This window comes from Lissotriton vulgaris, chromosome 3_1 (genome assembly GCF_964263255.1).
Source record: "Lissotriton vulgaris chromosome 3_1, aLisVul1.2, whole genome shotgun sequence".
NCBI lineage: Eukaryota > Metazoa > Chordata > Amphibia > Caudata > Salamandridae > Lissotriton > Lissotriton vulgaris.
Genome location: NC_141689.1, coordinates 1,638,598,570 through 1,638,614,479, shown reverse-complemented (window position 1 = coordinate 1,638,614,479; position 15,910 = coordinate 1,638,598,570). Strand labels below are relative to the sequence as shown.

Here is a 15,910-nt window from a genome sequence, read left to right as displayed (position 1 = left end):
TTTTCGGTGTCAGAAGGATGTCTGCCAGAGCTAGCCCTGCCGGGTTCAAACATGACCAGCGGGTCACACACAGACTGCCACAGTGACCTCAATTGCTAGTCTTATTCGAGCTGGCACTGCACCCTTCACCCTGTTTTCAAACCTGTAGGGACCTGATCAAGGGTTTCTACGCGCCTTGTCAATAAGTAATATAATTAAGAATTCCCATGAAGTTCTCCCCTTTTGCATGCACCATTTGCTGTGCATGGAAAGCATTATGTCTTGTGTCACCCACTGTAGCATCATTGACCTTTAAGCACATTCCTGGGTAAAACAGTAATTATTATTTTTTCTTTCTAGTGTACATGCACACACCTCATGGTCGTGACTTTTGTTCAGGGCAACTTGAATGAAGCAACACGGTTGAGTAAATTAGGCGGCAAGAAAAGGCAAATTATGCGGTAAAAATGCAGCATATTTTGTGGTAAGATTACTTAATTATTTTATAATTTTTACACCATCCCCAAGACCTAAATCAGGCCCTAAGTTCTGGTAGCTAAGCTATGTGATATCCTGAGGAAACTGCAGGATCCAGTCATGTTTGTGATGGTTTCATATTCTGGGAGGATCTGGTGTTACACATGCTGCTAATAATATGCAACTAAATAATTTCAGGCTGGGTTTTATGAATTTGCACTTTTTAATCTGCAATGTAGGTACTCCCACCAGGACTTTACTGGGTCGCACAAAGTTGCGCATGCTGTACTTTCTCGGTTCAGGTATAACTCAGAATGCCATAGCTAAAGTTTAGGATGTCAACCTTGTTGAATAGGATCACTCAGATTGTGTTTTCTAAGACTTCAGACCCAGGTTAGACTTTGAAGCTTAACCAGCTGTGCCTGTGGAGGCCAGCATAGGTGAAGAAGGTATTTAGGTACATAGCCCTTCATGCAGCTATAGCTGGCAGTAACCAGCATTCAGGTGCAGCTTGGAGTGCCATACTGATCCACTAAAGGCTTCCCTTATATCATCAATATCATGAGTCAAGCGTCTCTCGTGTCCGATTGCAAGACGTGGGATGCATGTCCACACATAAATTTACCTCACTGGGCTGTTAGGTCTTGATAAGTTGTAAAGCAGGAACCCCAGGTGTCACTGGTTTTTATCGACATCTTCTTTTTTCAGCCTCTGCAACTGCTTGAAAGCAGACTTGGAGCACAACTCGCTGCTATCAAGTGACTTCTCTGACAAATTAATAATTAACTTCACTTTCATCAGCTGATTCGGTGAACGTTTACCTGGAATTCAGGAGGGTGCCAAATTCAATGACAAACACTCTAACTTCAGTACGTACTTGTTTAGAGGAAATTTGTCACACAAACGCTTCCTTAAGTGAGGAAAGAGTCCCTCTAAAAGTGTAGATGTGAAGCTGTGTGAATTGAGCTTGGCTGTCAGTTAAATGGTTTTAAACTATTCTAATGCCATCAAGCACAGTTTTCCAGTGTCAATAAATAAAACTACCTAATTTTCTTTCATATTGATTCAGCACTTTGGGTATGTTTTGCTCTTTGCAATTCCATTGTGCATCAAGAATATGTGTTACACTTCCTCATCCTCTGCCAAGATATATAAGACTACACAAATGAACAAACTCTAATGCCAAGCTTTCTCTTTTCCCCCACACCTAACACATAAACACCAACACATCAACTCTCTTTTAACCGCCTCTCATCCATTGGACAATTTAGAAACTTACTACATGACCGACATACCGCACCACCACACCTCACTCACACACCTTACGCCCTAAACAGACGCAAACAAAATAAGCAACATGCCACACCTCACAACTTTGCTTTTCCATGTCTACTCCACAGGTAGGTTACACTACATAAACAACACAGTGCACCAACTCATTCTCAACCACCGTCTCCACCACCTACACACGCAGACCCATCAAAATGCTTTCTTAGCCTGCTGGACGAGGAACACCAGCTACAAGCCCACAAAATACTGCTCACTCTTCTACAAAACAAAGTCACACTATCACCAAAGCACGTTCTGTAAACTGTCTACTAATAAATACTCAATCACTCTCCAAAAACAAACAACACATCTCCGACCTTCTCACTGACGCAAAACCTGACATACTATTTATAACTGAATCATGGCTGGGAGATGATATGGGTCCAGTCCTGCATGAAGCCGTTCCTCTAGGCCACGGGTACTCATAGTACGGCCCGCGGGCCGGTGGCGGCCCGGCAAGCCTTCCCTGGCGGCCCGCTGACCTTCCAGACATCGTACCCGTGTTGTATTTTTAAAAAAAAAGGAAATCGTGTCTTCATACACTGCTGGTTGCTGCAGCGCGAGTGTAAGAGACTCTGCTGCTCTGTGGGGGCCGGCAGCGGGTTGATTCCAATGATAGTGGAGCTGCAGGGGCCTAAGAAGAGGTTAAGTGCAGCAAGGCCTCATTAACATACAAATGGTCTTTCTAAAGACCTGTGAAGTGCTCGGGTGGGGCTCTGTGTGCCAGGAGGCTGTCTCAGCCCAGGCTGACACATGCAGGGTGAGGTGAAGAGGGTGACAGAGGGAGGTAGTGGGACTTCCCATGTGGCATAAACTAAAGACACACTTTGCATTTCTACAGATGTTTTACATCGGGTATCCCAACAGAGGAAGCAAAATCATTTTTAGAAGGAAGATTGCAAGAGCACTAGGGGTGTCATGGCCCGTTGTACTAATTCAGTCTCAACTTCCACGTGTTATATTATTCGAGAAACCTTAAAATGAGACGTGTTTGACAGAATCATTGATTATGTTTATACATTTGTAAAAGAATGTATGATTGTTTGACTGCGGTCTCAGAGAGGTAAAGCGTCAACACTGGTAAATAAAAACTGTGCAGGAACATGCTGGCCATCATTGTACTGGCATATGATGATGAGTGTGTGCGTTTATGATGAGGCTGGACGTGTCGGCATTCGCAGGTGTGTGTATGGATATGTTTGTGGGTGTATGAAAGTGGTTGTCTGAAGGGTGGGAGTGGGCGTATACTTGTGGCTAGTAGCACATAATGGAACCTGAGTGGTCATATATAACTTTTAGTGGGCAGCTGTACGATGGTGAATGTGCTATCCTAAGATGTTAGGTGGACACATCTACAGTGAGTGTGATGGCATACTATAGTAGTGTGTTGGCATATGATGAAGTTATTCATGTTTTATATTGTGTTATGTGCTACATTTTGTTTGAAAAAGTGGGTAACATAGCAAGACTGTATTGAAGTTGTGAGAGGTAAGGTTGACTGAGTATGACAGAACTGTGATATAAAGCAAAGATAGAACCTTAACTCAATAATTTCATCACTTCTTACATTTTAAAAAGACACTATTGTTAACATATTAGCTACCTTTAACTCCCTTCTGACTTTACTTTTTTCTGTGAATCTAGGAATTTTTTGTGCATATTTTTTCACTTTTGTGTGCTGGGTTACAATGTTGCTTTTGTGGAAGTATGGCCTTGTGTAGTTCTACATATATATGGTGGTGGGTGCTTTTGTGTATGTTGGTGGTTGTGTGGATGTATGAGGGTGGGTGTGGGGACTTATGTTGTTACACATGTTTGTGTATGATGGTGGGTGAACTGGCGCAGGTTAGTTGTGTGGAGGCATGCTCATTTTGGCGGCATATCATGGTGGTTGTGTTGACATATGATGGTGGGCGTGTTGCTGTTTGATGTAGTTGTGTTGATGTCTGGTGATCGATGTTTAGTCTTATGATGTTCAGGTATTTCTTGGCATGGCTGAGTTTTATACTAGAGTTAGACCTAATTTTGCAGGCTGTTCTTGTGCCATTTGCAACCTGCTTAGATAAAAGGCAGGAAAGCCTTCAACACCAGGTGAGTGGCTCGCAGCTCCAACAGATTGATATAAGCCGGGCTTTCTCTTCAAACCAGAGTTGTCTGATCGCCACCTCCCCCAGATGATCTCCCCAATCGAGTAGTGATGCATCTCTCACCACAATAAGCTCTGGATGGGGAAAAGTGGGAATCTGCCACCCAATGAGTTGTGTTTGAGGAGCCACCACTGCAGTTCAGCAATCCCTTCCAAAATTAGAATGTAGTCTGCCAGATTACCACAGTGGTGGAGCCGATTGCACTTCAACTTACATTGCACAGCCGGTATGTGCCACCTGCCGCAGCTGACCTGGAAAATGCAGGAGGCTAAGAGACCAGAAAGCTTCAGAGCTGCTCTGCCCAGGCTGACACACGCAGGGTGAGGTGAAGAGGGTGACAGAGGGAGGTAGTGGGACAGAGGGAGAGCGAGGGAGGGAAAGAGACCGAAACATCGGGGCTTGTTCCATTAAATATGAGCTAATGAAAACAGTTTAACAGAGATACTTTAGGTACATATACACCACCTATGTGTATCTCGCCTGCTGTCTCTAATGTAGTCATCAAGTGTTTATTTAATGACAGCGCTTATATCCAGATTACTTTACTCGCACACTGTGTGTGACAACTTCATCTTGTTAGACCTGGCACCTTGTTTGTTTACCATGTCAATTGTGCTCCAAATACTTGTGTTATTTTCTTTATATTTGTATTGACTCAGTAGGACCATCGAGCTAAATTGGCCGGTCAGTTCTATCTTAAATACAGTGATCAAATAGCACGTGCTTAGCAAGAGCAGCAACAAGTGCAGAATCCAGGAACACTGTCTAATGTTCAAATCCAAAAGGTTTCTGAGTTACATAGACGCATTCCAAACTTGCCTGCAGTCAGTGCATGTTGAAGCGCTGGTGCTCTTCCGTTCGAGTAATTATGTTATTGCTGGCAATTCCTGTAGTGCAGGAGTATTGGGACCACTCAGTCCAATGCAGGTAAGCAGTTGAAGCTGCCAAAGTATTGCGGTCCTTCAGACAAGCAGCGCTAATGCTTAGGGCAGTGTCTTTAGAAACCACATTGTTTTAAAAACAGGCAACGTTTCTCAGTCCCGGCGTCGCAATGAACAAGATGCTGGTGCTCCCTTTTAAGGGAATTATGGTAATGGCAGCCCCTCACAGATAAATGTGCTGGGGCACTGGGAGGGAGGAAAAGGGAGGGAGACAGAGGGAGAGGGAGGGAAAGGAAGAGAGAGGGAGACAGACAGAGGGAGGGAGGGAGACAGACAGAGGGAGGGAGACAGACAGAGGGAGGGAGAGGGAGACAGAGGGGGGAGAGGGAGACAGAGGGGGGACAGAGGGAGGGAGACAGAAAGAGGGAGACAGACAGAGGGAGGGAGACAGACAGGGAGACAGAGGGAGACAGACAGAGGGAGGAGGGAGACAGACGGAGGGAGACAGATGGAGGGAGAAGGGAGACAGAGAGAGGGAGGGTGGGAGAGGGAGACAGAGGGAGGGTGACAGACAGTGGGAGGGAGACAGGAAGAGGGAGACAGAAAGAGGGAGAAGGGAGAAAGAGGGAGAAGGGAGACAGACAGAGGGAGACAGATGGAGGGAGAAGGGAGACAGATGGAGGGAGAAGGGAGACAGAGAGAGGGAGACAGAGGGAAGGAGACAGAGGGAGGGAGACAGGCATATGGAGACAGAGAGAGGGAGAGGGAGACAGGGAGAAAGATAGAGGGAGGGAGACAGAGGGTGACAGACAGATGGAGACAGACAGATGGAGAGAGGGAGGCAGACAGATAGAGCGAGGGAGAGGGAGATAGACAGATGGAGGGAGGAAGAGGGAGACGGAGGGAGGGAGACAGAGAGAGGGGGAGGGAGGGAGACAGAGAGAGGGAGGAAGGGAGACAGAGAGAGAGAGAAAGAGGGAGACAGAGAGAGAGGGAGACAGAGAGACGGAGACAGAGAGACAGAGGGGGAGAGGAAAGGAGTGAGACAGTCAGAGTGAGTGAGACGGAGAGGGAGTGAGCAAGACAGTCAGAGTCAGTGAGACAGAGAGGGAGTGAGACAGTCAGAGTAAGACAGAAGGAGAGAGAGAGAGTGAGACAGTCAGAGTGAGTGAGACAGAGGGAGACAGGGAGAGAGGGAGGGAGAGAGCTAGAGAGAAGGAGGACAGAGAGAGTGATAGAGAGAGAGAGAGAGAGAGAGCGAGATAGAGATAAATAAAGAGAGGGAGAGAGATGTGTGTATGCTGGGTCTGGTGGCTCAGTGGACGAAGGTGTCCACTGCAGGGACCTGTGATCAACCTCATGGTCATAGTTTTTTTTGTTGCTCTAGCCCCGCCCCCTCCCCCACTGACCCGGCCCCCACTGGTGCGGGCCTCGGACACAAACCACACTGTAAATTTGCCCCCCGAGAGAACGTTTGTGAGTACCCATGCTCTAGGCTATCATACTATCACCCAAAATCGTATAGGCAAAAGAGGAGGTGGCCTATCTGATGTTTTCAGACAATCATTACATATCACTAAAGCGGAGGACGTCTCCATAAAAGATTTAGAGGACCTTTTCACCAGATGCAATACTACACCATCTTCCTCCTGTAACTTCATGCTCCTATATAGACCTCCACCTTGCAATGCAAAATTCCCAGACACTCTTCTAGACACGGTTTCAAACCTAATAACACTACACTCCAACCCATGCGTTCTGGCTGACCTCAAGATTTAGGTTATCAAACCCAATATGCCCCATCTGAAAACAATCAATCATCGCTGGCCTGGACGCACTGAACCTGCATCAGATCGCCCACAAACCCACCACACACATCGCTGGACACATCCTAGATGTCATTTTTTGTAAATACAGAACTAGTTACCTTTCAAACAATGTCTCTAGTCAAATGGTTCATTTGCTTGCTTTCCAAATTAAAACAACACAAAGCAACTCACCTAAAACCACCTTACATGCATCCACCTATCGACCGTGGAACAAACTCAATTTGGAACACTTAGAAACACAACTAAAATCCAGTACAGATCTGGACACACTACATTCTGTTCAAAAACTGTATGAGTGGCTACAGAAAGTTTTTGATATCCTAATACCACTAAAAACGACAACAGAACAAAAGAAAACAAGCACCATAGAGAAATACAGAGATAAAACAACAAATTAGAAAGCTGCTACATGCCTGGTTCAAAACAAACACCAATCAAGACAAACTTTGCCTACAGAAGCTTAACAGATTATACAAGTCAGCTATCTAAAAAGCTAAGAAAAGGTACTATTCAGACAGAATTCAAAATGCTAAATGTGCAAATAAAGAATTCTAAAATATTCTCAATGAATTTCGTAAACCAAATTGCCTAGAAGGAGCTGTTCCCATTACTCAAGATTTCACAGACTAACTGGCAAATCATTATATGGTCAAAGCAGACATGTTGGACTCCTATTTGAAACAAAGCACCAGCACCAAACGTTTTCCAAAACAACAATACAAGAAAACTCTAACCCTGCCTCTCTGTTTCTTCCAACACATTTCACACAATGAATTTGTGGACCCGGTCAAAACAAGCAGACCTGCTGGCAGCCTTTCTGTTCCGTGTCCACTGCAAAACAGACCTTTGCATAACATCCCACTCCTGAGGCGGAAGCCGGGAGTTAGCTCGTCCTTTTAAAAATCGTAAAACTGTGTTGCCACATGTAGCAATGTTTTAATTTTGTTGTCACGCTGCACAATTGAATAAAAAAATGTACAGTCCATATTTTAAACCGCACGCATTTAGTTTATTTGCGCCGTATATTTGGACTAGTGTGACCCCTCTCAACCGATTTGGTAGTTGAGTGGTGTTGGGACGCGGAGGCGGCCATATTGGGTGGAGGCAGGTGAGCGTTCTAGGGTGGGGAAGGAGGTAGGCTGAATCGCATAAATTGAGCCCTGTGTAACGCTCTGGTTAGACCTTTGCATAACATCCCACTCCTGAGGCGGAAGCCGGGAGTTAGCTCGTCCTTTTTAAAAATCGTAAAACTGTGTTGCCACATGTAGCAATGTTTTAATTTTGTTGTCACGCTGCACAATTGAATAAAAAATTGTACAGTCCTTATTTTAAACCGCACGCATTTAGTTTATTTGCGCCGTATATTTGGACTAGTGTGACCCCTCTCAGCCGATTTGGTAGCTGAGTAGTGTTGGGACGCGGAGGCGGCCATATTGGGTGGAGGCAGGTCAGCGTTCTAGGGTGGGGAAGGAGGTAGGCTGAAACGCATTAATTGAGATGGCTACTCCTCCGCGCAACGGACGCGAGCAGTGGATGCGCCAGTCCCGCGCCAAAGGAGCACCTAAGGAAAGCCCGTCTGTGCCCGTCCGCGACAGGACTGGACCAGGGGCTAGGGGGATAGACTTCAGGAGAGGAGAGGATCTGATATGCGGTAGGGAACAACTGTTGGCCCTGAGGAATGGCAGGGGTCAGTCCTGCCCACTTATAACTCCATCAAGTGGTCCTCTGATTCCCTGTCCGCATTGTGGAGACAAGCAGGAGCGTCTCCTCCTTTTATCCACTGGCAATTTGAAAACATACTCCCTAATGCTCCTGAACTGTCGTTCGCTACCGAAAGATAGCGTCGAAATCCACCTGCTGCTAGAGGAACATAGTCCGGATGTTCTATTTCTTACTGAGACTTGGCTCTCAGAGGTCTCAGGTCCGGATATAGTTAAGGCCTTGCCCCTAGGTTACGTGATAAGCAGGCTCGATCGTCCAAAAGGCCGGGGCGGAGATATAGCAATAATTTGTAAGAACTCTTTTAAGTGCCGTACGTTTGATAACCCGCTATCGGATTGCGAAAGTCTGGAATTTGCTATTTCCTTCTCCTCAACCTGTACACTTTCGGGTATCCTATTGTATCGTCCACCAGGATCCCACAATAGCTTCTGTAATTCCCTCCTCGATAAAATTACTCATCTCAGCAGTACTTCCTCTAATTTTTCTATTATCGGGGATTTTAACATTCATATTGATGAATCTGAAGCTCTTGTCTCTCAAAATCTTTTGGATGGACTGGGGACTTTAGTGTTGAAACAAATTGTGGAGGGACCTACTCACTCTGCAGGCCATTTGATTGACCATTTCTATACCAATCTTGCGGACATGCAGTGGAAGGAGTCACAATTCATTCCATGGTCAGATCATGCGCTACTCTCATTTGCATGGACGCCAGCTGATGTCATCCAGCCATCCATAACAACTAATAAGATGGGTCGGATCTGGTCAAAACTTCCGGTGGCAGAGTTCGCATCCTCCTTAAAGAATTCTCTTCCGTTAATTAAGGAGGATAACCCAACTGAAGCTAATGGTGCTTTTAATAAGTGGCTAGAGTCCTCTCTCGATCTTACCCTTCCTAAACTAAAAGTAGTGCACCGCAGAGGGTCCAATAAAATGCCCTGGTACACGTCAGAATTGAAATGCCTCAAACAGAATTGTAAGAGGCTAGAGAGAAAATGGAGAAAGAATTTTGCCCTGGAAGATAAAATGGAATATAGAGCAACACTGAGAGTGTATAAGACCCAATTAAAATCGGCTCAAGCTTTATTCTACCAGCTGGAGATCTCAAAAGCCGCTAACTCCCCCCAGGGAAATTTACAAGATCTTCAAGTCATTGGTTACTCCACCTAGCCCCCTGAATGAAGTGGTCGATCCTTTAAAACGGTGTGAAGAGCTAGCCAATTTTTTTAGCTCAAAGGTTGCTACCATCTACTCTTCCTTCTGTGTGAAGGAAGATGATAATGATTCCAGGCACTCTACGGCGCTCATTCCTCGACTGGCCCCCTCACCAACTTTGGATGCTCTGCCCCTGATGGATCACCCCACAGTAGAAAAACTCTTGGATAATCTTAAGTCAGGCTCTCCATCGGACATGGCTCCGCCCTCCGTCTTGAAACAAGTATCTGAGGTGGTGGTCCCAGTCACGAGGGATGTGATCAACTCCTCCCTTTCCACCGGAGTGGTCCCCCCACTATGGAAACAGGCCAAAGTTAAAGCTCTTTTAAAAAAAGCTAATCTAGACCCTGAGGATTGGTCAAACTACCGCCGTATCTCCCTGTTGCCAGGGATGAGTAAAATTACGGAGAAGCATGTAAATCTAGCCGTATCCGCCTTTATTGAAAACGAGGCAGTGCTACACCCTACTCAAGCAGGTTTTAGAATCAAACAGAGCACTGAGACTGCCCTGGTTTTTGTAGTGGAGGAAGCGAGGAAGATTGTAGATGCAGGAGGCTGCGCGGCGGTGGTCCTTTTGGACCTCAGCGCAGCCTTCGACACGGTTAATCACTCTTTGCTGATCCGCCGTCTATGGGAGGCTGGTATCTCCGGGGTGGCCCTTGAATGGCTACAATCCTTCCTAGCAGAAAGAACATTTTCTGTTTTCGAAGGGGATGTTACATTAAGACAGCTCCCCCTACACTACGGCGTTCCCCAGGGATCTTCACTAAGTCCCACCTTATTTAATATCTATATGAGGCCTTTGGCCGAGGTGGTGCTTCCCTGGGGAATTAAATTGGTCACATACGCCGATGACACTCAGTTAGTGGTCTCTCTAACTAGATCTGAGGCTGGGACCTTTGGACCAAACAATCTGTCCCCCTGTCTCACAAGGGTTTGTGAGTGGATGGAAGCCTCATTTCTGAAATTGAATGGAACAAAAACTGAGATCATGATCATGGGGTACAAGGCCCCCATGAACCTCGATCCATGGTGGCCGAGCTGTCTGGGTCCCCCCCCCGGTCCCCAATAAAAAAAAATCAAGAGTCTGGGAGTCTGGCTTGACCCCTCTCTCGGATTTCAAGTGCAGGCAAGGAAGGTTGCCGCAACATGTTTTGGCCTGATCAAGGTACTAAGGAAGGTTTTGAAGCTCCTCCCACCGGATACCAGACGGCTCCTGGTCCAGTCCTTGATCCTCCCTCGACTGGACTATTCTAACGCACTCTATCTTGGAGCTCCGATGGGCACTATCAAAATTCTGCAGTCAGTTCAGAACTGCGCTGCCCGACTATTAGTCAAAGTACCTGGACACAGCTCGGTTAAACCTGCTCTACACTGGCTCCAGATTCAGGAGAGGATAGGATTTAAGGCCATGTGCCTGGTCCAGCCTCGGATTGGTAACGCGGGCACTCGGGCAATGCCCGAGGGGCCGGTGTCTGAGTTCCTGCCGTGGGCTTCTTTTTTGAGCAGTCTGGGGCCGATTTGGGCAGTGTCTCTATTTTCGGTATATAGCCAGCGGCCTAGTGGGTGGCTGAGTGGCCTCTGTGCAGGCAGATGGGCGCTCATTATCACCCCCCACCAACACCGTCCCCCACCCCGGGTTTAGCAACAGGAAGAGGTGTCACACTCCCTTTGTCTCGCTGGCCGGCCCATTAATGTGTGCACATACTGAGCGGGGCAGGGGGCCACAGTAGAAGTGGCCTCACTTGTTTTCAGGTGTGTTTCACTAGTGTAAACTAATGCGTGCATTTTTTAAGCCCCCCACTCCTCCTTTTTGCTGCAGTGATTTGAGGAAAGGCATTATGTAAATGGGGGCCGATTTTTTTGTGTGTGCCCGGGCCGATTTTCAATCCCAATCCGACCCTGGCCTGGTCCACAAATTTATCACAAATAACGGTCCTGCTATTTTGTGCCCACTCTTTTGCCCATATCGACCCTCTAGAGCCCTTAGGTCGAGTGAACTTAATCTTTTGACAATCCCAAGGATCAAAAGATCCCGAATGGGGGGACGGTTGTTCTCCCTGCAAACTGCTAAATTCTGGAACAATCTACCTGAGAGCATCCGACTTCAACCAAACCACCTTGTGTTTCGGAAACAACTCAAGACCTTCCTTTTCCGATGAGTGGTGGTGATTTGCCCTGGGTCAAAGCGCTGGGATGCCTTAGGGTAGCCATGCGCTATACCAAGTGTGCAATTCATTCATTCAATTAGAACTTCAAGAGAATTCTTCTAACAACCTCTGCTGCTACACCAGTAAGAAGAATCATCAACAATTCCTTTACTACTGGAATATTTCCAGAAGTAATAAAAAAAAGTCATACATACGCCCATTACTGAAGAAAACAAACTTGGACCCGCTGAACCCTGACAACTACAGACCGATTACAAATGGACGTTTCCTGGCAAACTGATAGAAAGAGCAGCATTCGCACAGATGTCACAATTCATTGAAAATAATGCCATACTTTCAGACTTCCAAATGGGATTTCGTCCAGGAAGAGCCACAGAGCCACAGAAACTGCCCTTGTTGCCATCTGGGATTACCCGAAGAACACAGTTGACCGGAACAGGGTTGCTGCACTACTTCTCTTGGACATCTCGGCTGCCTTTGGCATGGTTGACCATGACACTCTGATACAAAGACTCTAAGAAGCTGGCATAGAGGGGGACTGATCTAGACTAAATCACATCCTACCTTCGTAACAGAACGAATGTCATCCATAACCCCCCTTTCTCATCCAAAATGTATTTCACAAAAGCAGGGGTCCCTCAAGGCTCTATCATCTCAGCCATGCTTTTCAACATCTAACTGAAGTCATTACCAGCATTGATCAATCAATTTCACCTCAAGTGATATAACTATGCAGATGACACACAAATACTACTTCCAGTAGAATGATATAAAGACATTGGAAAGTCGCCAGTTTTAAGTAGTCTCAGAGCTGTGGATCAATGGATGATGTGGAGCCATCTCAAATTGAATGCTTCAAAAACGGAAATACTCACACGTGGCGATTGGAAATATTATGACCCCCTCGCCACTTGGCCTGATGATCTGGGAACACCTCCTAATGTATTGAAGGAAGTAAGAAACCTCTGAATGACAATGGGCTCCAAGCTATCAATGAATGCCCAAATGGACAAACTAGCAAGATCAAGATTTGTCACTAGAATAACTCTACGACAAATCTTACCCCCTTATGGGATTTCCACTCAAGGTCCAGGATACCATCTCTCTTGATTCAGCCAAACTACCTCTACCACGGATCACCTTTAACGACCATAAAAAGACAACAATGGATTCAGAACTAGGCTGCCAGACTAATCTTACATATAAAGTCACATGACCGCATCTCCCCTGCCTTGAAAGCACTGCATTGGTTACCAGTTGCCAGACGATCCACGCTATTCCGGAATTATGATGAAAAAAAGGCTTAAGCACCGCACACGGACCGAAAATACATTGTTAAATATGCGGCCGATAACTGTTAGCTTATAAAAGCTTGTTTATTGGCAAGGCAGGCTCTTTTTAATGTTCTCATGCTTCAACAGCCTGGCTGGCTCTGTCACCTGTGTGTGCCTCAGTCAGCCTGACTACTCAGAGACTCTCTTGAGGCTTGCTCAATGCTGGTTAGTACTGCCTGCGGCGGCTGTCGAGCCCTCTAACCTCTGTTGACCTTCTGAATGATTACTAGGCAGCTGGGAAAAGATCCATGTTCAGGGGCCTCTCACATCCTGTTTGCTTATAGATTTGGCCCAAGGAGATAAACCCGTATTCTGGAAACATAAATATAATCACAATACTGGGATGAATACATCAAAGTAAAGGGTGCCTTTCGAGGCGTATTTTCGCATTTATGTAAGAAGTTAGTGAATAAAACTGTGCAATTGGTTAGTCGATTTACACACACAAAGCAAAACACAAGCTCCGATTTCAGTGTGATTTAACCCCTTCGCTGCAGTGTTAATTTTACCGAGGTGCAGGGGTCGGCCGTCATGAGTCACAGTAGGCGTGTGCTCATGACGGCTAGGAGTCGTCCGAACTCTGCCCACTGATTAATTCGCCCGCACAGGTGGGAATTAATCGCGCATGCTCGGAGCGGCAACGTTCGGACGGCTCCCGGCTGTCATGAGCATATGATTACCGTGACTCATGACGGCCGGGAGCCGTCATGAGCACGGAACGAGTTAACACACATTAGCTACGGTACATTAATGGATCGAGCTGAAATAAAAACGACGAATCAAATGGGAAGGATGAAGAATTCAGACTTCCAAGTTTTAGCTTTATAAGTTTATGATTAACACTTGCTAGCCTATCGCAGAAAAATAGATACCTAAAGAACAGCTACATGATATGTTTAACGATAAAGGTAAAGCATCCCAAATCTACCAGCATCTCTAAGAAGAACATTATATTGCAGAGTAGGTGAATTTTTTTGGACCCCCTGGTTGGAAATAAGTGATGTGCACACCTTTACCGTTAAGCCAGCTTAGCGAAGCGCTCACTTTATAAATAATACTAGCAGCCCGTCCCGACGTTGTCCGGGTAGGCTTTGCGAGGTGAAAGGTAGTCACCAGCATTGCGCAACCCGGACACGGCCAGCTCCTTTCTGTGTTTTAGCAATCAGCCCTTTTTGCCCACTTCCCCTCAAAGTACTTGGCCTTCTGTTGTGAGAGCCTGCGCACCTTCCCCCCCCCCCCAATCTCCTGTAGTCACCAACATTGTACAACCCGGACACGGCCAGCTCCTTTCTATGTGTTCCCCTCAAAGTACTTGTCCTTCTGTTGTGAGAGCCTGCGCACCTTCCCCCCCAATCTCCTGAGCCCAGTCACCTCATCCTCACTCTATCACTGGAGTACACTCACTTCCGCGGTCCTCCGCAGTGAACCGTGTGTCGGTTCAAACTATCACTCGAGTACACTTACTTCCGCTCTCCTCCCCGCTCTCCTGGCCGTAGGCTGAACACCGCCTTACTTTTCTTCTTTACGGCTACACTTTCGTCGCTCCTCCCCGCGACTCCAGTGGCTCACATTGCAGTGAACCGGGTGTTGGTTGCACTTTCGCCGCTCCTCCCCACGGCTCCAGGAACGCCATTGCAGTGAACCGGGTGTTGGTTGCACTTTCGCCGCTCCTCCCCACGGCTCCAGGAACGCCGCCTTACTTTTGTTGTTTACGGCTGCACTTTCGCCGCTCCTCCCCATGGCTCCAGTGGCGCACATTGCAGTGAACCGAGTGTCGGTTCCGCGCTCCTCCTCGCGTCACGCCCACACGCTATTGCGTTGTATGCACTAAACGCCGCGTTATGCGCCCATGACGCTGACGCTGAACGCCGCGATCAATCACTGTATACCTATGCCTAAGGACTACTTTTCCCCTAACGTTCTCCCCCCCCCTAATGTATATGGTGTGGTGATTTATAGCCTATGGCCATCTCCTGGACCTCCCCTTTCCAACGCTGTATTGGGTGTGGTGATTGGTGGTGTACTTCTGGAGTTTACCTGGCCCAAAGGTTCCCAGTTCTCTCTTTATAATAGTAGTATAGATATAGATATAGATATCATGACAGTGAAGGTAACACTGAATCTTAAATCAAAAAGTTGGTTATATTGCACAAACAAGTGTATTGTATTGCACGTCATTACTCTGACATTGGCTCTTATTGCAAAAGGACAAATAATTATTGTGTTACCTTGTAGTGTATCCAGAGCAACTAGTTATTCACATATTAAGGACAAGTATGCATAGTAGTGCAGTTCTTTACGGAAGGTTAGTTGGGACTATTTGTGTGCAAATTAAATAATAATTATTAATCCCACGTGGGACAGAGAGCGGCTTGCAGTTCAGACTGCAGATGCTCAGCTCTTCATTTGATTGCCAGGGAGGAGCCAGCCAGGTGGCCCCATCAGAATAGACTGGCTAATCCAGGATCTGTTTTAATAGCATTTCTGCCAACTATCCCGACAACACTCACAGGTGTCAGATCTAGCCTTGTTGTACAGTATGATCAGGTTACAAGGGCACTAGGTTAGCCCTTCCATTTCTGATTCTTTGCAGCACTTTTAAGATCTTAGAGTTTCTTGTTGCTCAAATGGGTGTCATTTCTGATATTTACGCTTCCCTCGTCTTCATTGCTTGATTTTGCTCGTGAGAAAAAGTCACTCATACTCGTCGAATGTCACTCATAATTACACTGAAATTATGAAAATGTCACACATAATCTGAAACCTTAGCCGCTATATTACTGGCTGTCCTGCGATGGCATATAAATATTTTGTTGCCGGGGTTTT

The 15,910-nt window shown here is 46.4% G+C and overlaps 1 long non-coding RNA gene across 1 annotated transcript in view; it reads right to left on the bottom strand.

Moving 5' to 3' along the window:
- Positions 1–1,170, bottom strand: part of LOC147728290 (uncharacterized) — a 54,573-nt gene extending 53,403 nt beyond the window's left edge. Inside the window, exon 1 of the long non-coding RNA XR_015309547.1 lies at positions 1,082–1,170. This is a non-coding gene — a long non-coding RNA (uncharacterized LOC147728290). The remainder of the gene's footprint in view (positions 1–1,081) is intronic.
- Between the last annotated feature and the right edge of the window lie 14,740 nt (positions 1,171–15,910).